This window comes from Spermophilus citellus (assembly GCF_964194105.1).
Source record: "Spermophilus citellus genome assembly, chromosome: 6".
Classification (NCBI taxonomy): domain Eukaryota; kingdom Metazoa; phylum Chordata; class Mammalia; order Rodentia; family Sciuridae; genus Spermophilus; species Spermophilus citellus.
In genome coordinates this window covers 70,569,288-70,597,149 of record NC_138187.1, presented here as the reverse complement: position 1 = coordinate 70,597,149, position 27,862 = coordinate 70,569,288, and the positions used below count along the sequence as shown (strand labels likewise).

At 38.3% G+C, this 27,862-nt stretch overlaps 1 protein-coding gene across 3 annotated transcripts in view; it reads right to left on the bottom strand.

Moving 5' to 3' along the window:
- CCNY (cyclin Y) overlaps nucleotides 1–27,862 on the bottom strand; it is a gene marked incomplete at its 5' end in the record, with an annotated part of 201,458 nt that overhangs the window by 111,869 nt on the left and 61,727 nt on the right. Inside the window, one exon of one of the 3 annotated variants that reach the window (XM_081300136.1) lies at nucleotides 18,349–18,457. The exons of the other annotated variants lie outside the window; for them this stretch is intronic. Of the gene's footprint in view, nucleotides 1–18,348; nucleotides 18,458–27,862 lie in introns of those variants that run through there. 3 annotated transcript variants of the gene reach the window in all.

Here is a 27,862-nt window from a genome sequence, read left to right as displayed (position 1 = left end):
CTTCATCATGTAGGATTAGGCCCCGACTTCCTTAACAAGACTCCTAAAGTGCAAGAAATAAAATCAAGAATTAATAAATAGGATAGACTCAAACTAAAAAGCTTCTTCTCAGCAAAAGAAACAATCAATGAGGTGAAAAGAGAGCCTACATTTTGGGAGCAAATTTTTGCCACATGAAAGTCAGAGCACTAATCTCCAGGATACATAGAGAACTCAAAAACCCTAACACCAAAAAAAAAAAAAAAAAAAAAAAACCACCAACCCCAATCAATAAATGGTCTAAGGAGCTGAACAGACAACTTCTCAGAAGAAGATATACATTTGGATCAACAAATACATGAAAAAATGTCAAAATTAAGATTTCATCTCATGCCAGTTAGAATGACAGTTATCAAGAATACAGACAACAATAAATGTTGGCAAGGATGTGGGAAGAAAGGCACACTCATACATTGCTGGTGAGATTGCAAATTAGTGCAACCAATATGGAAAGCAGTATGGAGATTCCTTAGAAAACTTGTAATGAAACCACCATTTGACCCAGCTATCCCACTCCTCAGTTTATACCCAAGGACTTAAAATCAGCATACTATAATGATGCAGCCACATCAGTGTTTACAGCAGCTCAATTCACAATAGCTAAACTGTGGAACCAACCTAGTTGCCCTTCAATAAATTAATGGATTAAAAAAAAAAACTGTGGTGTATCTACAGACTGGAACATTACTCAGCATTAAAAGACAATAAAAGTTATGGTTTTTACACATAAATGAATGGAACTAGAGAATACTACAAACCAGAACTAGAGAATATCATGCTAAGCAAAGTAAGCCAATCCCCCAAAAAACTAAAGGCTGAATGTTCTCTCTGATAAGTAATGCTAATCCATAATGGGGGGTTGGGGGCATGAAGAAAATGGAGGAACTTTGGGCAAAGGGAAGGGAATGGAGGGGAAGGAGTTTGGGAGCAGGAAAAATGGAGGAATAAGATAGACCTAGGTACAAGTATGACTGCACATATGGTGCAACGCTATATTGTGTACAAGCAGAGAAATGAAAAGTTGGTCTGCAGTTGTGTATAATGAATCAAAATTATGTCATATATTCCTTTTTAAAATTAATTAATTTTAAAAAGTAAATGCTTAAATCAGTAATAGTTTATTACCAAGTATTATATACTGTACATAACTAACTGGCAATACAGTAGTTTGTTTATACCATCACCACCACAAACACAGAAGTAGTACACTGTGCTATGATGTTAAGATGGTTACAGTATCACTATGCAATACAGTTTTTCATCTCCATTATAATCTTACGGGATTGCATGCATCTGTCCTACAACCATCCTATAAGCAATATGCAGTCTGTCACTGACCAATAACATACTTTACACAATGAATGGCTGATAATACATCATATTTAGTAGTAAAGCTAAAATTTCAAAACTGTGCAATCTTTTGTACAATTTAAATGTCATATGCACTGATATTTGAACAAAAATGTATGCTTATCATGTTTTTAAATTAAAATCCATAAGATGAGAACTTTAAAAACGAAAACAGGGCCCACCATTATGCCTCTAAAAACTTACCCAGACACGCTTGAACAGTTCAAGTCTGTTGTAGACTCATCACCATGGTCAAGCAAAATATAGCTACAAAATTCATTCATTCATGCTCCAAAACAGCTACAACGGACATTTTCACTTTCACTGCATACAGACACGTCATTTTAAGTAAATGATATTCAGTGTCATGTGTCACCAGTAAATGCTTAGTTATTTTCAAATAAGGAAATCAGTGTGAGATGTTCTCTCTGATTAAGTGGATGCTGGGAAATTATGAACTTGATGTTTTAGCCAGCACACAACTGTAAGGACCCAAGTTTTAAAGATGTTAGGGCCATAGAAGAAATTCTATGAATTTCACTGTATTCTGGGAATAAAACTTTCATTTATATTTATGTCCTGTCTACTAGTCTGACTTTTAGACACGTTTTAGGGAAACCATTACATACAAATGAAGCAGTCATTTATAATCTATTGCCAAAGTCACTGGTAACAAATTGAAGAGGTGTTTTTTTTTTCTTAACAGCAAGCACCAGAATACTAAAGGAATTATAAAATTAAATGAAAAATCTATAGAAAATGGTCATTATCTCTGAAATGTCTGTTTTTCTAAATCTTTGTTTTTCTGAAACTTCATATTATCTGTCACAAAAATAAATCTTGAGCCAAAAAAGAAAATGAAAATCTAGAGTAATACCTCCACCATCCTTAATACTACAAACCAGAAAAAAACTGCTATGAACCCTTTTGTAAGCTTTATTTCAGGGCCTTTATTTGCCCACGATGCCATAGAGGGAGACACTGGGCTAATGAATTCCATTCTCAAACCACCATAGAGGGTACTCCGTTATCAAAAAATGAACAAGGACCAGGTGTCTACCCATGATATTGTCGAGAAAGGCATCAGGCGGGCTCCATTGCCAAAAAACGGACAGGGGGGCCCAATGCTCCGGGGCCCACGACCACAAATATATGGGGCACTGGAGGAACCCAGCAACCCCATCAGGGTAGTGCACAGGACACATTATCCATTAGATCCCTCACTAGACAAACCAAAGGAAGCGCAGGATTGGACATATGCGCCTCCGCCAGAACAGTACTAATTTCAGAGATGGGAGTTCAAATCATTCCCACAGGGGTTAAAGGGCCTCTTCCCAAAGGAACAGTAGGCTTATTATTGGGACACAGCTCTTCTACTCTAAAAGGACTGATGATAAGTCCTGGGGTAATTGATCCCGATTATGAAGGTGAAATAAAAATAGCCAGTTCTCCAAGGGGTATATCAGTAATTTCACCAGGAGATAGAATAGCACAGTTACTAATAATACCCAGCCTACATGATAAATTTTCCAGTCGTACTGTAGAAAGAGGTTCCAGGGGATTAGGCTCCACAGGTGTAGATTGGGCTATGCTTTCTTTAAATTTAGATTCTCGCCCCATGCTAAAACTAAATATTCAAGGACATGAATTTAATGGGCTACTGGATACAGGTGCAGACCTTAGCATCATCTCTCGTCAAGAATGGCCAAAACATTAGCCATTACAACAAGCCACTCAAACGCTTCGAGGCCTAGGAGTGGCGACTAATCCCCATAGAAGTGCTATGGTATTAGATTGGAAGGATCCTGAAGGATGTGAAGGAACTATACAGCCCTATGTATTGGATCATCTTCCTGTAAATTTATGGAGACGAGAGGTCCTAGATCAATTAGGACTAACATTAACAAATAACATCAATTCAAATGCATCCACTATTATGGCTAGACAAGGTTTTAGGAAAGGAAAAAGATTAGGAGAACAAGAACAAGGTATAGCAGCACCAATACAAATAGATCAAGGAACAGACATTGATTGGATTTTCAGGAGGGGTCACTGAGACAATAAAAATTACTTGGAAATAAGAAAGTCCAGTATGGGTTCCTCAGTGGCCCCTGACTAAAGAAAAGATACAAGCAGCCCATGACCTGTTCAAACAACAATTAGCGGAAGGACATATACAACCTTCTGTATCTCCCCAAAATACTCCCATTTTTGTCATCAAAAAGAAATCTGGTAAATGGAGATTATTGCAAGATATAAGAGCCATTATAATGAGTTGGTTATTATGGGACCTGCTCAATCAGGGATTCCTCAATTGTCTGCTTTGCCAAAAACCTGGTATGTTTTAGATATAGATATTAAAGATTATTTTTTTCAATTCCAATAAATCTTGAGGATAGTCCACGTTTTGCATTTACTATCCCTGCACTGAAAAATGAAGGTCCTGATCAGAAATATGAATGGAAAGTACTCCCTCAAGGGATTGCTAACAGCCCAACTATGTGTCAAATTTATGTTAACAAAGTAATCCAGCCACTTAGAAATCAAAATCCTGAACTACAAATATTTCACTATATGGATGATGTATTATTAGCACACAAAGATAAAAACACATTGCTAGAATGTTATGCCACACTTACAAACTTATTAAAAAATTATAATCTAGAGATAGCAATAGATAAAGTACAATTAAATTTTCCAATTAATTATTTAGGAGTTCTATTATCCTCAACCATGGTCTGTCCACCAAAAATTCAAATACGAGTAGATCAACTCAAATCACTTAACAAGTTTCAAAAGTTATTAGGAGACATAATTGGATAAGGCCTTATATAGGCATACCAACAGGAGAGTTGGGACCTTTATTTGATATCCTAAAAGGTCCATCAGATCCAAATACACCCCGAATGTTAATGCCTGAAGCAAGAAAGGCATTAAAAATCATTGAAACATATATGGAAAATATGCATTTGGATAGAATTGATGTAAGTTTGCCTTTATTATTTATTGTACTACCAACAAAAAATATTCCGACAGGAGTATTTTGGCAAGAAGGTCCATTATTGTGGATACATTTATCTTATTCTCCTAACACTATTCTTACTAGGTATCCTGAGGCTGTAGGACAATTAATACTCAAAGGAATAAAAGCAGCAAAGGGAGTGTTTGGAATTTCTCCCAATAAAATTATTACTCCATATACTATGGATCAAATTGATGAGTTAGCGGGCTGGGGATGTGGGAAATGATTTAGCAGATAAAACTACACATGACATACATATTTTCTCTACACTAGAAGAAGCTACAAATTTTCATAAAAAGTTCCATGTCAATACTAATACTTTACAAAAGCGTTTTAAAATAACTAAAGAACACGCTAGACAAATAATTAAACAATGTCAAAATTGTGTGACCGTTTTACCACAAGTTAATCTTGGAGTCAACCGAGAGGACTGATACCTAACCATATTTGGCAGATGGACATCACACACTTGCCAGAATTTGGAAAATTAAAATATTTGCATTTTACAGTTGATACTTCTTCCGGATTTTTGATGGGCTCCCTTCATGCCGGAGAAAAAACTAAAAATATTATAGCTCATTGCTTACAAAATTTTGCCACTGTGGGCGTTCCAAAACAGTTAAAAACAGATAATGCCCCTGGTTATACTTCTACCTCTTTTAAACAATTTTGCTCATCATTTGGCATTACTCATATAACAGGAATCCCATACAATCCACAGGGACAAGGCATAGTTGAAAGAGCTCATCAAACTATTAAGATGTACTTATTAAAGCAAAAAGAGGGAATTGGGAAGGGGTATATATTCCCCAAAGATACTTAAAATAACCCTTTTTACTCTAAACTTTTTAAATTTGGATTCATCAGAGCTTACTGCTGTGGAAAGGCATATGTGTCCAAAATGTACATAAACCCAAGGTACTTTGGAAGGATATTCTAACAGGACAATGGAAAGGTCCTGACCCAATAATTGTCTGGAGTCGGGGGTCTGTTTGTGTGTTTCCACAGGGAGAACAGCAGCCGATTTGGATTCCAGAGAGATTAACTAAAGCGATTTCTACAGACCAATAAGAAGATGATTTGGCTCAAATCCATAACAGCTGATATCCAGAACTCCGGTTTGGCTATCCTTACATCTGCAACAGAACCAGGATGCTTTTTTCAATATCTATTTTATTATTGCCCTTTCCCACATCATGAAGTTCTATTTTGTTTTTTGAGCTCATACAGACCTAGGTTAATGTTTTGCTGATCAGTTCTATTTTATGACTATAGAGTTTCTAAACATTGCAATGGAGATTTCACCTGTAAAAAGTTATAAGGCCTTTACTATTATGTGTTGTATGTATTATATTATGTGTGCACACTTGTGTTTTGTGTTGTATGTTTGCATGTACGTATGTCCATATATCATATATGACGAGTGCTCATGAAAAAATGGATCCAAATATTTTTTTTATTCACGTGATTTAAATGGTTTAATTTAAATTGGGTAAACAGCTGTTGAGGATTGTTTTAATATGTGAACAAAAAAGGAGGTTAACAGATCTGTTTACTTTCACCTTTCCTTTTCATTATATTTAATAATTCTGTTCAGGATAATGTAAATTGTTCAGAAAATTGTTTTCTTTTAGTGCCTGCTGGAATGTTACATAATTTTTTCTTTAGCCCTTACTGCCAGAATTCCTATCTTCATCCCAGTGCCAGTGAAGACAAAGATAAAACCAAACTACAGCTTCTGCAATAGCTATCACTGAGCTGCTTGCAGAACTTGCCTGGTCTATGTATCACTTATGCATTATGAACTATCTGTTGGTGCAGTGACTTGTGGTAGTGCCGGGGTATTTTTGTTGATGGTGTCATTGGTGGTACAATTTTTCCAAAAGGAGCCGTCAATTGGCTTGGTGTATCCTCCTCCTTCTGCTTGTGATGGTCGTTCAGCTAAAATTTGGGGGCCAACAGAGGTGAGGCAAAGAACCTCACCCCCCCACACTGGTATAAAGGCCTATCCACAGGTGTGGCTGTATGCTGGACTGGTAGTCAATGACAGGTAAGATCCAATTGCAGTGGTACCAACCTAAGACAGGAGGCTGACGCCTTGAGGTCAGCTCATCCGATAACAGGTAAGGACTATATGTAGTATTGGACAACCTAAGGCAGGCAGGGTCCCTAAGCCACATGCTTGTTGTTTAAACAGAGAGGGGGAGATGTTGAGAGCCACAGCCGAAGGGGCCCCAGCAAACTTCCAGCTGATTGGCTCACCGTGGCCCCAGCAAACTTCCAGCTGACAGCTGATTGGCTCCTCTGCGGTGATGCTCATTGGGCTGTTTCCCCGCCCTTTCAGACCACGGAGCAGCTCATTGGGGGACTCTTTTGGCTCTGCCCATGTGGCCCAGCCAATCGGCCTCAAGAGCGGGAGGATTGGGGTTTGAGAGGCTGGCCAGAATAGCCGGTGGTGGCAGTTGGGCTCTGAGGGAATTCCTGAAGAGCTTGTGTGGTGCAGGCGTGTGTATTCTAAAAATAAAGTTCGTTTCTGCTTGACAAGTGCACCTTAAATAAACAATATATACAACATATAATATTTTATATACTGACTTCTACTGCCTATTTTCTTAATTTTACCAGTATCATATGCTCACTGGAGAATATTGAATAATGCAGAAAAAAGAAAATGATCCCCCAAACCTCCATTTCATCAATGTTTGCAGTATTTTCTCCCATTCTTATTATTAACACAAAGTTGTGCTTATATGAAAGAACTTTTTGTGGGGAGTGGGGAGACATGATTTTGCTATGTTACTCAAGATGGTCTCCAATTCCTGGGCTCAAGTGATCATCATGCCTTAGCCTCCTGAGTAGCTGGAGTACAGATACTTCTCCCAAAAGATAATTAACTTTAAGCACATTTAACACTGAAGTTTCCTAAATGCTATGTGGATGGTAATATTAAAAAGTACTTCCTGAAAAAAAGCATGCCTCTAGGTTTTGTTTTATTTTGTTGTAGAAATTTTAAAAAAATTCAATGATGTTCTTTTAACATAGAAACAATTAGCTTTCTTGGCAAAGAAATCATCATGACATTAAATTTTTACAAAATTCTAATTTAGTTGAAGGGGGGCAAAATCCTATGTAATTATCTTCTGTTAGTATGTTTTGATATAAGTAGTGAAGGAGATAAAAGTCTCTTCCACCAAGGTACTAGAATCAAAAAACACAGTACCTCCACCTTTTTTTTAGTCTTTATTTTAAGACAGGATCTTGCTAAGTTGCCCATCTGACCTTTCTTGATATCCTCCTGCTTCAGCCTCCCAAGTTGCTAGGATTGCAGATGTGTGGTCATTATGTCTAACAGAAAGTTCAACAGTGTCTTGCACTGGCACTTTAACATCTCCTCGCCCATATTCAATGTGTTCTAGTCTCTTGCTTTTAAAATGAGGAGGAGAGACTTTCCTTTGATCCAATACCTCCACCCTAACCCCATCTAACAATCTCTTTCCCAAAGATCTTAAAAAAGTCTCTACAGATGCCGTCTTCATTTTTCTTGACTCCTACACCCTCCTTAACCCACTCAACTTTCTTATCATGCTGCCAAAACATGCCTACCATGTTTGCCACTAACTATCCTGTGGCCAAGTGCAAAGGACTTTGCTGAATTCTCCTCCTGACTTGCTAGCATCATGTATCTACTCACCTTGTACTCCTATGACTCTATCTCCAGAATTGAATACTGCCTGTCTAGACCCTCTTCTCAGTCTTCTTCAAACTCAGTCCTACTCTGCCCTGCCACTAAATATGAAAGAGGCCAAAGTCACATGCCCATAGACCCCTTCCCATAGACCCCTTCCTGGCTAATTCTTATCCCTCTCCTTTGGCCGGGTTGCCTATCTAGGAGAAGACTCAGAATTATGCCTCCATCCCAGACCTATCTTCTATGCTCAAGAACCAATCTAACCAAGTGTTTATTGTTCATGTCCATTTGGATGTCCCAAAGACAAAAAGTAATCATATATATGCCTGTCCACCCAACTTGACATCTTCTCCACTGTTTACCCAAGTACATGGAACCACCATCCAACTGTACAAACCAGAACATGACTCCCTTATACAGCTATTCAGCATATCCTCAAACCAATATTACCACCTAATTCTGAAACACATTCACTTCTCTTTATCTTCATCATCATGTACTGGCTAAGAGGCTCCCACTAAGAGCTGCTGCCAGGCACAGAAGTGGGCTACAGTCCAAGATACAGCTTTGGGTCTAGGTTCCTTCTCAACGGATGGCAACTGTTCAACACTTGGTTTGCTCTTCTTCCTTAAATCTCAATGGAGAAGATAATCTGAGGCTTGAAGGCTGCCTATCTTAACAAGATCTTTGGCAGGCTCCTACTGATGCGGTACCTTATTTTTTGGTAAATTTTACAGGTTAATTTCAACTTCCTTGTGGACTAATACAACTCTCTGGATCATGTTTCTCTTCTATCTATATGTAATATAAATGTGTATGTAGCCTAAAATATTACACTTATATACACACATTCACTAACATTTATGGGGCATTCATGTGCCTAGCATAATACTAAAGGCTTTATCTATGTTATTTCAATTCATTGTTGAGTCAGGATTTTACAAAAATTCTACTATGATACTTTTTTTTTGACAGGGGGTGGGGTGGAGATAACCAGGAATTGAACCCAGAGGTGCTTAACCAATGAGCCACATTCTCAGCCTTTTTGTTTTTTATTTTGCAACAGGGTCTCACTAAGTTGCTCAGGTCCTCACTAAATTGCTGAGGCTGGCTTTGAACTTGGGATCCTCTTGCCTCAGCCTCCAAAGCCATTGGGATTACAGGTGTGCGCCACACCTGACTTATGATACCCATTTTTAAACGAGGAAACTGATGGTTTCCATATGAAGGGATACATAACTTGCCCAAGATCACAACCTGGTAAGGGCACAGCCAGCACTCGACCTGGCTGAACATTCCACTCACATGGGAAATTTTAAAATACACTGCAACTTGCATGCCACCCCAAAAGCTTTAGCACCAACAGGACTGGAATGAACTCAGGCACAGTAGTTTGTAAAGCCACTCTGGGGAATTCACAGACAGCCAGAGTTAAGAAGTACAACTGGAATTGGCCTCTGGCAGGGCACAACACTTGGCCACTGCTATGAAAGATATACTGAGGCCACCATGTCCAACCACACAATGCTTCATTCCAACATTTTAAAGCCTCTGTCTCTCCAGGTATCAACTATGTTTTACTGTCAAAATTGATTCCATCTAGCATGCCCTGGAACAGATCATGCTGTGGCTTAACAGCTGATTTTTTTATGCAGGTTTGGGTGTAAGTATATGAGAACAGGCAAGTGTGTGTTGGCATATCAGGGGAGGAAGAGTCAGGGTTTTATATGAACAAGGGCCAGGTGGCAGAAGACTGTTTTGCTCCTTGGTGCTACAGGCCAACAACAAGGCTAAGAAGTCTTCCCCAAGGGCCAGAAAAAAGTTGCAGGGCCCTCCTACAACCTCACAGCAACACCAACATGGTTCCTCAGAGGAGAACCAGCGTAGGGCTAGTGACTGAGGAAACTGGCTGAGTCACTGATGGGGACAATAATTTTTAGCTTTTAGAATGCAAAAATAGACTGCAAAAGCAATTGATATAACTATTTAAACATTTATACAATACAGAAATTAAAAAGTTATAAAGGAGAAAAAGTCCTCCATTGTAACATTTATATTCCCTCTACCCAGGAATGCTCTGAACTCTTAACTATGAATTTTTTCAAACCCCATCATTCATTTTCTCCCCAGTATACTGCCACTGCCTTCTTGCCAGGTATATCATAAATAAGCACTGGATCAGTAAAGCTTACTTTGGGTACCTTTTCATATTAGCATTTTTCATTCATTTTAAGCCATACATAACACCCCAGTGATTATACAATAATGTAACCAATCTCCTATTAAAGAGTTATTATAAACAATGTTTTGATGAAATTCCTATATTTTTACAAATATGTACAAGTATTTCTGGGATAAATTCCTTGAAGTGGAAATTCCTAGGTCAAAAAGCATGAATAAACTTAAACAGCTGCCTTCTAATCAGGATGTTACCTATTTAGGAGACCTAATTTTTTCTAATCTACTATAATACCAATGCAATCACCATCAGATCTATCCAAAGTTTCTGATCAAAACAGGAATATAAGTAACAAAAATTCAGTCAAATGAATGAGCTATCATTAAATGTGTGGAAACTACAATGTCAAAGCCTCTTTGGAGAGTGGCAGCTCCTACATCAGATTGGCAACTTACATAGTAAAGGAACAAATGTGTCTCCCTGAACATCCAGCAGACATGAGTGCACATGTTCATGGTGCAAAAGAAATTTTTCACAGCCACTCCTGGGATCAAAGCACACAGCATAAGGGATTCTTCAGAGACAAATGGAAGTTGCAGGCAGTTCACTGGAGTGGGAGGAAGTTATTAGTGATGTGAACCATGGTTCTGTTTTGTTTGTTTTTATAACCAAAGCTCTAACTTAAATTTTTTGCTTCTATTTCCCAAGCTGGTATGGCTGGAGGACAATGTGGATTAGATATTTCTCTAAAATTGTACCTGAAAGCAAACAGGTTCTCAGTAAAGGCTCTAGGATTGTTTAAACATATGCAATACACCATTTTTAAAGCATGAAATCTGGAACCTTTATGTACTTGCTCAGGTACACTTAAGGACATAACACCTTGATTCTCACATGAACTCTTGAACAAGAGTTCCAAGTGGCTCATGCCTGTAGTTCCAGTTACTCAGGAGACTTAGGCAGGAGGATCACTTGCATCTAGGAGTTCAAGACTGGTTAGACAAATAAATAGTGAGAGCCTATCTCAAAAAAAAAAAAAAAAAAATTTACAAGACTGGGTTTTGGTCATGCCACTTGAGACCTGGGTGACCCTGAGCAAACAATAATGTATACCTCTCTGAAATGATTTTTGAGCACTGAATTAGACAAGTGAGAAAACACACTCTATAAGCCATGAGGCACTGTGGAAATGAGGTCACTATTTATTTCCATTTTTATACAAGTAACACTTGAAAACTTATGATGGGCTGGATGCTGTTCCTAATGCTCTTCATATATTAACGCATTCAATCCTCACACCTACTCTGAAGGAATAGGTATTATTACTAACCCCTTCCGGAAGATAAGGAAAGGATACTCTGGGAATTTAAACAATTTACCCAACCAAGTTCCTGTCACATTCAAGCAGCTGGGCCAAAATACAACCAAAGCTCAAGCAGTATGATTATATAGCCAGGTTCTTTCTTTCTGCCTGGTCACCTTATTACTGGCATGAGAATTATCTTCTCCCAGCCTAAATTTTCTCATTTACTCATTGAGAGTCATCTCAGATGCTTTCTAAAGGATTCTAATGCTGATGTTCTACTCTATGATTTCTATCAGATGAAGAATAAGTGAGTTAACTGAAGCCTTACTGGAATTCGGGGTGGGGGGGATGAGAATTATCAGAGGCCTGTGTCCACGAAAAGAGTTCTGTTGTTTTTAATCATTTACCTAATTTTGTTAGAGCCAGTAACCCAGGAATTAAGGCAGACCAAAGTTCTTCTTTAACAAAAGGTTTCTTTATAAGATTCTCCAAAAGGATTCAGTCATTGAAACTAAACTGAGATATTTGCTGACATTTGCCACCATTCAACAAACTCCAGGATGGGGGTTGTGGGGTTCCTTAATGTTAATTTACAATGTACAAAAACAACCCGCTCTCTTATAACCAACAACACCTTCAATGCACATATCTAAAAGCTTCTTTCAGTAGAAAATCGCTATATAAATGAAAGAAGACTACAGAAATCTGAGCTGAATTTAAAGGAAAACATCACACAGACTAAACACCACCCAAGTGATCAGTTATTTTAGGAGACTAAAGGAGGTAGAGTGTTCAGCATATAAACATACATTATATAAAACATACTCACAAATCCTGTGATTTTTTTTTCATTCCCTTTAAGGCAGTAAATGTGGTTCAAGATAACACATTAGTCATGTGGCTGGATTTAGTACAAAATTTGAAGTCAATTTCAAAGACTTATTACAATTAAATAAAACAAATACTATTTTAATGTACTTTTAAAGAAAAGTTTTATGAGTATCATTATTCTAGCTAGACAACAAAATGTGTCAATGTTTTTGGTTTGTTTGTTTGAGGGGCAAGGGATCAAATCCAAGTCCTTATGTTTTTAGGCAGAAAATAAACAGGAAAACAAAATGCAAAAAAATAGATTAACACTTTACTAGATGTTAAAAGTATTGTCCTTTTCTCCTTCCTTCCTTTCCTTTCTCCCTCCTTTTGCTGGCAAAAGAATCCAAAGACTTCAAGCAAGTACACATCTACCTCTGAGCTATATCCACAGTCCCAAAAGTATTTTCTCTTAAAATGGCAAAGCTCACGCCTGTCATTTAGTTCTTAAATAAAAATAAATTAATTTTAGAAAAGTAAATTAAATCCTTACTTGTTCCCTAACTGAATGATTACAAGAACTCTCTATCTTATAGACCCCATCAATTATAAACCAGAACTGACTAATCATAAACATACAGTAATATATTTTTAAAGTTAGTAACAATTCTCAAGTTTTAAAATTATAATAGCTGTCATTATCTGATTGTCTTTATGTGCTAAATTGCTCCAATTTAATCCTACCAAATGCTTATGATTTAGGCCATATCATAAAACAAGAAAACTGGGGTCAGAGAGACTATGTGTTCAAGATAACACAATTAATCATGTGCTGGAGCCAAAACCCAACATCTAATCTAAGCCCAATATTTCTTTTTTCAAAACACCACATTGTGTGTGGTAGCACAAACTTTAATCCCAATGACTCAAGAGGCTGAGGCAGGAGGGCCATAAGCTCTGGGACCTCTTCGGTCATTTAGCAAGACCTTGTATCAACATTTTTTAAAAATTTAAAAACTAGGGGATGTAGCTAAGTGGCAAAGCACCTCTGGGTCCAATGAAAGAGAGAAAGGGAGGACCAACTGGCCAACAAACCACAATTGCTTATGTAAAATTGTAGCTAAATATCATATGAAGGGCTAACTCATCCTGGCAGCAACTGGGCCAGAGGGAAGGAAGATTCCTGAGAGAAGAACCACAAACTAATAAGAAATATAGTACCATGTCTAAGAGAACAGATTCTGGAGCCAGGTTTTTTCAGTTTAAATTCTGGCTCCCCCACTTTGCAACTTGATACCTAGGGCAGTTACTTAAACTTTATTTGTGGTAAAAGGGCCACTAGAACAAAAAACTAAATAATAATAATAAAGCACCTCTGGCTTCAACCCCCATTATAAAAAAAGAAAAGAAAATCATCTGAAGAAATGCAGAATGACCTGATTAGGACCAAAAGGGCCTGATTATTTGCACAAGGACAGAAAACAAAAATGTAATGAAAAACAAATAGAATGAGAGAGGTAAGAAATGGCATCTCCAATGAGGATAAGTGGCTCAGCTCAGGAAAATAGTTTATTACAGACTCCAAGTTAGTGGAGTCTAGGTAGGATTATATTGGATAACTAAGGATTACCATGGTGGCTTTGAAAAAAATATATATAACAAAGGTTACTAAACTGAGCCCCTGATTAAAAAACATGTAACTCCTCTAAATATCAAAAAGAAAATGACTTGGCCTAAAACTAGAGATAAGGCAGATCAGCAAGCTTTATATCAGAGGTTCTAGAGCAACACAGAAAGTGGCACCAGGAAGGCACTGGTGCAGTAAGACTGCATCAAGTTAAGCAATGAAAGAGTTGGGATTCTCTGCAATTAGAGAGAAGTGTAAAACATCCATGTTTTGTTAAAGATTAATGGTGCCTTTGACCCATCCTACAGTATGGAGACGGTAACTTCTGGAGAAGAGGAAGTAAGAGATCCATGAAATCAGGGATGCCATCCCACAGAAATTTCTATCCTTTTACACTTTGCCTTAGGAATGGAACTCAAGAATGGCACCCGAGAAGTGTGCTGTGTTCCCTGTCCTCAGTCAGATCCTCATCCTGAACCTAAGGACCAGCCTCAAAACAGAGCAGCACTGGCAGGAGGAAACAAAGCCTGACTTCAGATGACAGCCTATCAATTAAGCTGGCTGTGATATTAAGAAATAAATGAAAATATGCAAATTTATATGTGGTCATGACTCACTCAAATTTGGCTGAAAATGATACAGGTTATGATTCTTATTTAGTAAATAATGACACATTTAGTAAATAATGACACATTTTTCACCTCAGTCAACCAGAGTTCAAATAAGATTTTTAAATTAGAATTCAGACTATCTCCATTTAGACTCAGAATTAACAGTTAACAATTGATATCTACTCACATTCAGCTTAGGTTTGACAGGCAAAACTGCCAAAAGAAAGCATTTGTTTTTGCAGTTTAAAAGTCTATTAAACAATTTAAAGTTTACTACACTATTTTTTAGGTGAAGCTTTTTATTTTCAAATGAGTTTCTAAAGAAGGTGACGTTTTTCCCCATGAATTGACCATCAGAGCATGGAGAAATGATCTTGGAGCCCATATTCCACTCACCAGAATCCCCATCAGGTATGTTTTACGTCATTCATAACACACTCCAGATAGTTCCATCTATTTCTGCACCTCAAATTGAAGATTTGCAGGAGTAGTAGTTGTAAAGTTTCTGAAAAGCTACTGGAGTCAACTCAGGGGCATAAAAATACCACAGCAGTTTCACACCTTCACAGGAAGCAAATGGGAACCCTTTGGGAAAAAAAGAATATCCAAAAAGACTAGTTTCTAGAGCTATCTCCATGAAGGCCACTGGGGTCAGATTCCACAACCCTGTCTCCACTACTTACTAAGGCACACAACACCAAAACTCTACATTCTTCTTGTCATATAGCAATATATGAATCATTCAGCATTTCTGCATATTCTTACATGCAAACAAAAGATGCAGCATGATGCAGATTTCTTTAGGAAATGAAGTAATTTAAGTTAAAACTTCAGGTTGAGTATCCTTGACCAAAATAGTTAGGACCTGAAGTATTTCACGGTTCAGGTTGTTGGGTTTTTTTTTTTTTTTATTGTGGAATATTTGTATAGACTTTCCTGGTTGATGGTGTCCCTGATATGAAAAATCCAAAACCCAAAATGCACTTCTTGCTCAGATTTTGGAGCATTTCAATTTTGGATTTTCAGATTTGAAATGTTCAATCTTTGTATGATGATGTCTCCACTAGTGTATTTATCGAAGAAAAGAGTCACAGGGTAAAATCAAGCAAACATACCCACAGGACACAAATTAAGAACAATAAAAAATTTACTAACAGGAATCACTAAGACTATTCACATAGAGAGAAACAAAATTAGATAAGCAACAAACCATCTGTGGGGCCATAAAAGCATGATTTTATTTTGAACTGTGCTATAGAAAACACCAAAGCCATATTTCTTTTAATAAGAAAAATTTATCAATGAGTAGTCTGTCAACCTACTTTCTAATTTCAGCAAAGTAAGGACAGTCACAATGTTTTATCAATGCTCTGAAAGTATATACACACCCACATATATATGTTTACATGTATATGAACAAAAAGCAAGATATAAATCAATACCAATCTATATGACTAAGGATAAAACTAAAATGGGAGTTTAGTTTTGGGTAATGTCCAAATTATCTATTTAATCATTTCCTCAAATTTACAATTTACCTTAAAAACATTCACATTTCATAAAAAGAAAAATGTCTGATTAAATCCACCCCTTCTTCTGCGCTCCCATTGCTACCATCTGGTAAATATCCTGAATCACACCTGTATTAATTAATCCAGCAAGTTCCCAGTCAGCCTTACTGCCCCAATTCTCCTTCTACCTTGGATCCATTCTGAACCATTCTGTTAGTGTTCCAAAGTGATTAGTGTTCTCTCTAAACCATCATTTCTAAGCATTTTAATACTTTTTTTTAGTTATTGATAGACCTTTATTTTATTGATTTATATGTGGTGTTGAGAATCAAACCCAGTGCCTTACACATGGCAGGCAAGTGTACTACCGCCAAGCCACAGCCACAGCCCCTAAACATTTTAATAATTTTAGAGCAAGATTCAACCTACTTTTTATTATCTTTTCTTCAAGAATTCTCAAAATAAGTGATAATACAACTGAGTACTCACAGCATGTCAAAACATTATACTTTACATACATTAATTCTCAAGTGCATTATTACTAGCATTATTATTATCCCAATTCTAGTATAATTCTATTAATATTAGTATTATTATTAATCCCAATTTTATAGAAAATGACACTGACCACAGTGAAAGAAAGTCTGTTTCCTATCATGAACAAGCAATGAGATCAGGCTGGAACCAGGCATTCAGATTCCAGAACCATACTCAGAACTACTGTCTCTACCCTCCACTGCCTCCATACACACCTGGAGCTCTCTATTCTCTAAGCTCCAATGGCACAGTCTCAGTTATCACTTATTCCATTTGTTATCATTTTTATGTAGGAATATTGCCATACTAGCCCTGAATGTATGGTAAATACCTTATAGTTAAAGAGTTATATCTAAACTCTGCTGGCAAGCCCAGGGGCTCTCAGTATTTGATATATGATACTGGTTAAACAATTTCTCTTCTTTTGTCTTGTCCTCTCTAGTTTCTCACTTTTAGAGAATGTTCTCTAGCACAGTAACCTTCCTTGGAAAGATCAGTGAGCAAAACTTCCTAGCTGGCATCCCTCATACAAGTACACACTGGGTATACATAGACCATGTTCATAAACTATGACTCTTGGCCACAAAGGAAAGTTTCCTATTTTTGTGCTCTGGGTCATTAGTGTTCAAAAGCTCTGATATAAAATAGAGCATTTAGCATCAACTCCTAGCTCTTCACTAAAATGGAAGCTAAGTGATTTGATTTCTACTTGCAGCACAAATCCCATTTTACACTTAACAACCTCAGCCTGGAGCTTTACTGATGATTTCCCCTAAAAGAGATACACTCCAAAAGGCCACAGGTATAGCCATGAGTGCAGAGGTTTTTCAGACTGACTGAAAATGGTATTAGCTGAGTATCACACAACATCTTGCTGGAGGCTTTTTGGATGAGCAAACAGAACAGACTACTGGAGAGAGAAACTATTCCTAGTACTTCTTCATTTTCTTAGTTTTGTCAACCCAGAAACATGATAAGAGGTTCTTAAAACATGCAGTGAAATATCTTACAATTCTCTGGAGCAAAGGAGAGTCAGCTCTGATAGGTGGCGTCTTCATTATTACTGAGCATGTGAGTTAAAAATAAATTAACACAGTTAAAAGATGCAGTTTTGATTCCCTCAAAAACCTGAGAAGTCACTAAAGACAAACACCAATAAATTAGACCAACACAACCAAAAAGTTCATACAAAGCATCCAGTGTTTACACAAACTGACTTTAACTTTTCCCTTCATAAAATGGAGAAAAACATGCTCAAAACATTTTAACTGAAATTGGCCATAATTAATTTTTCCCCCGCCACCATTAGAGAAAACTACAGACACAATTTTATATTTTCAACAATCCCATTAGTGACCACATTTTACCAATGAAAAAATCAAGGCAGAGAAGTTAAATCATTTGCCCACGATCACATAGTAAGTGGTAGAATCCATATTCTAAGCCACCTCTGGGATCAGCTCATTGTCTTATTCCCTGAAAGGCTCTGACACCTCTTCTATCACAGTTCCTTAACAGGAAAGTTGTTATGAGAGGTCAAAACAGTGCAGCGGGTATAGCAAAGACTAGGATTCTAGGTGCCTCCCTACATTTCCTAGTCAACCCTGTGATAAGCTAGAGCCATGGCACTGATTCAAATCAATGAAATGTAAGATGTGACTGACTCACTTCCAAAGTAACGCAGTTAAGTGTGTCTCTTCCATCTCTCTTCTCATGCTGAAGTGACCATGGAGAAGGCAGCCACAAGATGGAGAGCCACCTAAACTACATGGGACTTTGCTTAAGCAAAAAAAATGAACTCATACTGTATTAACCCTAAGCCTTGATGTTGGTGGATTATAAAAGCTAGTATTAATAACACTGACTAATGTAAGAGGCATGAAAACATGATGCTGGGCTTGAAATTCCTTCCTGCTGGCTAGACTCAGGCAGGACTTTTTCTCTCTCAGTTTACTCGAGTTTGGTCCCACTACCACTTCTGTGACTCTGTGAAGAATTTATTTTACTCCTAGAAGCCACACCAAATCACAGCTGGAGTGATCTCCAGGACACAAGGCCATGTAAGCAGATAGTTCAAGGTCCTTCTTCCAACTATGCCCTATTCCAATCCATCTGTCAAAAACTGTTCACGTTTAAAAAAAGAAAATCAAATAAACCACTGCCACACAGCTTTAATAATGATGATTATGATAAATAAATAAATACACAAGCCAGCCCAGGAGGCAAGAAGGAACCTTGCTCTTTGTGGTATATTCACTGCCATTTTGCCATTTTCTCAAACAAGTTTGTTTTTTTTGGGGGGTGGGGGGCAGAGGGAACACAGGGGGGACTGGGGGTTGAACCCAGGAATACTTTACCACTGAGCTACATCCCAGTCTCTATTTGCAGAGGCTGACCTCTAATTTGCAATTCTCCTGCCTCAGCCTCTAGAGTTGCTATTATATTCATGTACCACCACATCCAGAACAGGCAAATCTACCACAGTCCAAATCTAGAAAGTTAGATAACTGGGTAACTAATATGGTTTCATGTTTTTTCCAATTCTTGATTTGTTTTACCACCCTTCCCAGAAATGAGATTCCAGTTTCTGCTCAACCTAAATGACTCCCCATTTTAAATAGAGTGCAGTGTCCCTTGCTGAGTCTCACATTGTAGATCCCACAAATGTCAGCTTCATCAAAGTGGTGGGTAGCCAAGAACAGAGGTAACACCTACACCATACCTCACACAAACACACACAATCATAAGCTTCCAGGGCATGTTATATGATACTGATCTGTATACTTTATTCCCAGTATCATAATTGGTCACAAATGCTTACATTTTTTCCCCTCTTGAAAATCAGCTACTAAAAAGATTGTTTAAAACTGCTTTTTAGAGAAGGATGGGGCAAATAAAAAATCATTTCTTCTTGATAGCCAGTATGCCAACCCACATTAAGAAAAGATGTCTTTTTAAAAAAAAAATCACTGGTTTTTACATTTAAAATTCTCTGTCATAAGCTACTTTGTAAGAGGTGGCGTTGCCACTCACCTGGCCCACAGAATTATTGAGCCCCAGCAGTAGAAAGATATGACAGGAGGGAACTGGCCTATAATGTTACTTGGAAGTTGGCAGTACTGATTCCTATATGGGGTTTTGTCTCCTGCCAACAGCAAATGAGGCAGTTCTAAATGACAAAAACATATCTATCTTTCTGTCATCCCACCCTGGCAGCCTGAGATACCTTTACTTGAAGGACAAATCTAATCCTAATTCTCCTGATTAAAAGTCCTCTATTTCCTGGGAAGTTACACGCCATGTATGTATAATATGTCAAAATACAGTCTACAGTCATGTATAACTAAAAAGAATTAAAAAAAAAAAAAAGTCCTCCATTTCCTTTGAAATGGCACCTACCCTTATGGCTTCATTCTCCCCTCCTGACCTAACACATCTTAAGATTCAGTCTCATGAAACTGCTAACCTTCTCCACAAAATACACCATGCTTTGTCAAATTCCTATATCTCAGCTCCTACTACTTCCTCTGGTAAGAATGATTAGCTTAATCCTAGTTTCTCAATCTACTGGGCAAAATCTCTGTATTCATCAGAGAAGTAGCCTGAGGCTCTGACACTACTGCCCAAGCTACTCCAAACAAGATATTTTTGTCAAACACTCCATTTCTAATCATATTGTTACCTTATTTATAGTCCCCTTTAACCTATGGAAATTCTGGAGCTAACACTTCAAAATTCAGTTCACATCTCTTCTGGCAGTGAATGGACCTTCTTCCAAGGACCTCAATTTGCTTAAAGGCATTTTTCAAAGTCAAGATTATGAGATGTACTATGGAGTTCTACTTGGAGGAAGGCTGCTTCTAAGATTGTCTTCACTGGCATTCATACATTCTAGGTAATTCCCTTTCCTGAGGGGACTGCAGGGGGACATGAGACTCACTTCTATCAACAGCATGTGGCAGAGGTGATGCTACTCCTGTGGTAAGGTTACTCAGGGCAATGACTTCTATCTTGCCACATGAGTTTCTTATTAGCTTTGATGAAATTAACCAAGGAACTGAGGGCAGTCTCCAAGCCAACAAAGAGCTGTGGCCTTCATTCCAATAACCTGCAAGAAATTGCATCTTTCCAACTCCCAAGATCCCTGAGTGAACTAGAGAGCTATCCTTCCCCAGCAAAATCTTCAGATAACAGAAGACTTGAAGCCCAGGACCCAGCAGAGCCATGCCTAGACTTGTGACCCACAGAAACTGTGAGATTAATAAATGTGCATTGTTTTAAGCTGTGAAATTTGTGGTTGTGTGTTACACAACAAGAGAAAACTAATACAGAAGGAATGTGTTTAAAAGGCTAGAAATCCTTGGGCTAAAAGATCAACATCTGTAACTCTACCTCTGACAGTGGCTCATCAGCAGAGGGAAAGGCGAGTTCAACCTCCGCAGGCTCTGCTCCTCCCCTTTATGGAGGAGAAAGAGATGTGTCTACTATCATTACTACTATTTCTGTCTTTTACTTTTCAGTCTAGTCCTGACAAGTGGGTCCTCCCCATCTCTATCTCATTTTCTATTCAAGTCCCACTGGTGGCTCAGCCTTTGCTTATCTGCCTTGTTACAGCAGCATGACTGATAGACATTCCCTCTTTGCTTAACACCCTCCTCTACACAGACCATCACCTTATTTCTCCTCTCACCCAGAGAACATTCCCCTCCAATCTCCTTCAAACAGCCTCCTTGCTGCCTACCACACACTATGTGTCCCCAAGCTTCTGTCCTGGGCACTTTTCAGAGTTTACAGTTTTACTGGGCAATCTCATTCATTCTTACAGAAAACTACCATTTATGCACTGAAAATTCTTATAGTAAAACCACCATTTCTATGCTGATAATGCTCAGATGTGCTTTTTTAAGGTAGAATCATACATTTCCAATGGCTTACTAGACATCCTCACTGCAACACCTCACAGTCACCTCAATCTCTTAAACAAAAAACTTAAATCACCTTCTTTCCTCTTACTCAGCTTACATGTGCCCTACTTTCTCCTGTATTCTCAACATTGATATTTCCAGTACCCAAGGTCCACTGAGTTGCCAATGGATTCATCCCAAACTACTATCCTTAAACCTCCCCACATCTAACCACCCCTAAATACCCCTTGAATCTGCCCCAATCACCTAACCTTCCTTCTGACCTTCACCACTTCCCTCCTACGACTCTTCTCACTCTAGTCTTGGCCTCCCTCCAACCTAACCCCCAAAGATCACATCAAAAATGTCAAAAAAAATTATCTCTTGGCCTCTCCTGGTCTTTCCTTCTTATCCCTCAACATAACACCAAAATACTCAACAGATCACTCTCATTTAATAGGCACTGCTCCACATAGGGGAGATACAAAAGAGAACAAAACAGTCATGGCTCCATGAAGCAGCCCACAATGTTGTGCCTCTCAATGTATTTAGGACTGTTCCTAATCCACAATCCAAAACCAACTCTCATCTCTTACCATCAACAAATCTATGATAAGTTGAGTTATTGTTTCCAACTATCTGTTCCTTCCCCCTAATTAAGGTGCTAACTCCCAACCCCTGTCACAGGCTATATGCCCTCGTATCCAGGAGGAGTACACTTCTCTACCTCTGTGGCAGTGTGGCACCCTTAACCAACAGGGTGGCTGAAACATGGTGTCTTCTTCATTTCTGCAGAACCTACAAATAAAATCGCATGTTTTTTGACAGACTCTTCTGCACTCCTCCCCTCATCCATGAAAGTACAACTCAGAGCCAACAGGAGCTCCTCTTTCCTCAAGATCCTAAGAAGACACCTGGAGTCAACTGCAGCCCTGCAGACCCACAGCACACCTGTCGCCATCATGTTTGTGACATGAACAAGAAATGGTTTGTTCTTGTAAGTTTCTAAGATACTGGTGATGTTACCACACAAAATCTTCTCAGATTTTCCAGATCATTACAGTCAGTAAGTCTCAGCTTGCCACATCTAGCAACACCTTCATTGCTTCTTAAGGAATTACACTGCATTGTTATAAAATGCTTCTTAATATTTATCCTAAACTTAACATTCCATCAGTTTTTAGCCTTGGACCTTCTTTTATCGACTGGTGTTACATAAAACCCACCTTCCTTCCTTTTATTTGTAAACAAACAACAAATAATCTCTTAAATAGTCTCAGGCTAAACATGCCATGTTCCTTCCACTATACAGACAACCTCTAAAAATTTTGGTCTCTTCCCCTCAATATACACTCAATTTTGTCAAAATGTTAAATCATGGTACTAGAGTTGTACAAAACACTCCAGAAATGGCCTGACCATGACAGAAATCCTTTAGAAGAACATAAAATTTTTCTTGGTTTTTCTTTTCTTTCTCAGGTTAGGGTGAAAGAGAGATAGTGTGTCAGGTGGGATAGAGAGAGTCTACCATAATTTTATTTCAAATAATACCATGGTCAACCCAATCCCTAAGACTTTATTCCATAAGATTATTTTCAAGCCTCTTGCATGTAACTAGCTGCAGACATGTTATATCTGCTAAACCTTTCCAACATGCAAAGTTCATTTAAACTAAACCTCATTCAACCATTCAACATCATTAGCTATCAATCCTAATTTTGTGGTGCTTCAGAATTAAGAACTATGCTTATCATCTTAGTTCCTGATTATTTAACACAACCAACTTCACTATTTTTTTTCCAGAAGTTATGTCCTCCTCAAATCCAGCAACATTAAATAAACTGGCAGAAGTTCATGAGATTCCTCTCAAAACTGAATATAGTACACCTGTGCTGATTTCATCTATTTGAAATTACATGTGCTCTAGGTTAGTACTTGTCTCCTAAACACCCAACACTAACTGCTATATAAGACTTTTTAGTTCTCCGCCTAGAAGTAAAGTCATACTGGTAAGTCCACAGGGAACAGAAGCTGTCTGTCCCTTTAGGAAAATGAGTACATGATTTGCTTTATCTTATGACTGTATATAAGAACTCGTGAATTACTTTTTCACATACGGATAGAATATCTCTATTGATACACAGACAAGTGTACATTATTTTTTAACCTTATTTTAATTCAGTGTGGGCTCTTTGACCTGTTTCCTATACTGTGTATTTCTTATTAGGAAATCACCTGAAAATGAGGGTGATTAGGGTAATTTTTTTAAATTTTAGAATTACATTTTTCTGTTCCCAGCTCTGTTCCTCAATCTCCTGTCTCTCTGCCACAGTCTCCAGAAAGAAGGACACCAGGCATTTTCTGTTCACAGCTGTTATTTCCCAGCTGCCTATAGTCACTTTCACGCTGACTCAAACGTCTTGGCACATGCAGCTGCCCTGCCTCAGACACCCAGACAGCAGCTGGGATGGCAGCATGCCGTTCCCCCATGGCCAACGCTCATACCCAACTAAGCGTGGTACACTCTCCCAGGCAGAGGATCTGAAAAAAAGGCAGCAAAGCAGCTTCATTGTTCTGACCTGGGCCCACCACAGCCAGCTCATCGGCCTGCAGCTGGTGAGGAGGGAATTGCGCCAGTGTTCAAGTGGGATCAGCACAGCAGATGTGGGCCCTATACCATCAGGCAGCTGGCCACAGTGCACTGCAGCTCACAGATGGACTGGTGTCAGAAGCTTGATAATTCCTGGCTACAAAGCACAACCTAGCAATCCTTGTAGGAAGAAACAGACTCCTTAATATAGTTTCTTTCTCTGCCTAGTAATGGGCTATTAAAATAAATTTGACTTCTGCTTTCATCTCTGTGTTTGGGTTGAGGCGAAAAATAATTCTTTATTTTTGTTTTTCTTCATATCCAGAAAACAAAAACAAGAATTAAGCAGTAATAGAAAGAAAGAATATAAGTGGAGCTATTAATGATGAAACAATCTGCTCTGTTCATTTTAATCAACTGCTAATCTAAGCCCTGTTTACCCTGCCTTCCCTAGTCTCCAGTAAAGCTAGAGATTTTTTTATTTCTTCTTTGTTTAAACAACAAATTTTCCTAAACCCCATTATATTATACTATATTACTCCTACTAACTTCGAGCAAAAAATAAATTTCTTTCCCCAGAGGGATAAAGGAAAGATGCTTTTGCTTTAAATTAGCCACTTCCTCTCTCCCCCTCCTCAAAAAAAAAAAAAAAAAAAAAATACTTTGGGGGTTGGGGCTGTAGCTCAGTGGCAAGAGTGCTTGCCCAGCATGTGTGAGGGAGGTGCTGGATTTGATCTTTAGAAACACATAAAAATAAGCAAATAAAATAAAAGCATCTACAACTACCAAAAAAAAAAAAAAATTCTAAATACTTTGGAAAATTCAGAATTGATCTTTCTCCTAGCAAAACAAATTTTTGCTCCAGCTGTTCACAGAGAATGACAGGTAATCATTTAATTTGGGAATAACAAGCACAAGGCCAGAGAATCTTCTCTGGCAGATTCTAGGGTTTCAATATCATTCCCCATGCAATGATGATTTAACTAGACAGATAAACATTATCACCAAAAAAACACTTCTGTAGCCTTCTCTCCTGCGTGAGCAAATTTTACACAGACCTTTGCACCCACCTCTGCCCTCAACTGCCTTTTTCCACTCTTCCTAAACTGCCCGGCCATCACAAGGGCAGGTAGAAGCCAAGGACTTTAAGCACATGGCGTTCACTATAAAATTCCACAAAACTAGAGACTATGCTGCCCAACATAGCTAAAACTCACTGCCTCCTAGGCAGGAGTCTCTGTGAGACTCTGGATGCCTTCACTCTGGATGATTCTGTAGGTCCCTCAGACTACAGTTTATTTCAGAATTTCAAAGAGTACACATTCTAAAGTCTCTTTTCTTGCCTACTACCTTCTCCTTCCCTCAAAAGAAGCAAAGAAAGTGCACAATGAAATAACAAATCAATGCCATGATATGCCTACTATGAAAATAAGAAAAACAAGACAATCTAGAAACTTATACTAGGGTTTCCACAGCAACTGGTCCTTGCCCAACTTGTATCATCAACCATCCCATTCCAAAATGCTTTGAAACTCCAGAAGAGAGAGGGAAAATCAAGTTACAGTCCAGGGAGAGGGAAAAGAAGCTCCCTCATTTTCATGTACTTGAACTCTCCCTATTAAAAAATATTGCTTTGGTCCATATTGTACCATTAATCTGGACTAAATTCTAAACTCTGGAAATATCTTCTGGTAGTTCTTTCAGTTGGGGGTGGGTAGAGAAGTTGATGAAGAAAAACACTTAAGTTTTCTGAAACAGAAATTTGCTTTCCCAACAAAGCATACTCTTAAGCAAGTACATGAGGTTATTTCAAGGAATCCAATCCGGTAAGCAATTTACAGGGCTCCATACAGGGATGGCTTATGTTTTCCCCTTGTGAACGAATTCAAAGAGACCAACTTAAATGCCCCAACATTCACTCCCAAGGTGGGGGAAGGCTGAGAAGAGGTAACTGCACAGCTCTCTGCAAAAATGAGAACAGAACACCCAGCACTGTCCCAAGGAGATTCTGAATAAAATGTCTTTTCTTCAAAATACAAGAATGAGTTTTGCAGTGTTCCACAAATTCCAACAGGCTTCCTCTATAAACTGCCCACATCACGTAGTGTTAGAAGGAAAACAAATACAAAGAAAAGCTATCTACCTAGCTTAAATCAGGCAAGAGGAATTTGGGTTGGGAAGTGGGGAGTTGTCAGGGGATACATGTGGCATATCCTAGAGGCTTCACTGAGACTCCTACTCCACATATTTTTGTGTTCCCATATTAACCAATATGCCTGGCCTTTCATTTCAATTTAATTTTATTTGTATTAGACATGAGCCTTATTCTGAAAATAAAAGCAAACACGAATCTGGAGGTCAATCCTGTTTAGCCAGAATGTCCCTAGTCTACAGAAGAAAGCTTTCTCAGGATTCTCAAAGTAATAGTAGTAAAATTTTCTTCCACATGAGGTAATGATGGTATTACCGGGATCTCTTAAGAGGGAATCCAATTACATATTTCCCTGTCAATACCATGTACACAAAAATAAAAGATACACTGCAGAAGAGATACTATTCCCTTTTCAACGGAGGAAAATGGGTTAGCCTACATTTCTCTTCACAGAACCAAGCTTGCTCTTGAATTTTAAAAGTATATTTTCCATGTCAGCTAAACAAACAGGCAAGCTCATGACCTGAGGTCATGTGCCATCCTATCTCAAACCCAGTGGTGGAGCAGAAGGCTTCCAGAAAAGGGTAGAATAAATACCAGCAAGCATCCTGCACAGAGAAAAGAACAATGGGCAGTTGACCTAAGTTGGCAGCCAAACAAGCAGTCCTGAGCCTTCACAGCACATCAAGGAATGACTCAACACACTAGAGGACTATTTAGAGATACAACCCTCACTTCTAAGACTCCTTTAATACCCTTACCATCAATCACACAAAGCCTCCATCTGAAGCAGGAGCTTTATAAAATGTAACAAGTGAAAAATGTGAGAGATCCATTCATTCCAAAATTTCACATGAGGCAGGTTCTGAAGGTCCATTTATGGAATATTTGTTTAGAACTCAAAAAGCACTGCTACAGCAAGTCTGCTATAAGCCTAGCTCGTGTAGGTCCATCTATGATGGACATACAGATAGAACTAAAGGATCATGGGACCCCAGTGTTTCATGTGTCTACCTCCATGTAAGGCAGCTTTGTCAGGCCAACCAGGCCCTCATAACTATGCCAGGCCATACCTGCCATGGTTTTCAGGCTAAACACCCTTCCAGAACAGCTTGGTGAAACCTTACTCTACAAATGAGCTTTGGTTAAACTATAAAATGGAAACTAAATACATGTTTAGTGGTTTTTAAAGAAAAAAACATGAACTGACGAATTTCACCTGCAAATTAACTACCCACTTCAAGATGGTTCAGAGACAAAAATTTATGTGCATTTTATAAAATACAAGGAGACCCACTGCAAGAGCAGTTAGCAAAACTATAGTCAGAGGAGTATGAATTACAGACTGACATATACAGAACTGGATGGCAAATGATTTTAACCATTGGGAATTTGACAATGCCCTAATCACACAAAACTGTTGGTCCCAGTTGCTACAACTCAACTGGACAGGGCTCTATAACGATAACAAAATTACCTGCTTAGAGGAAAGAGCAGAAATTCTTTATACAGGAGACAAAAGTTGATAATTTCTGA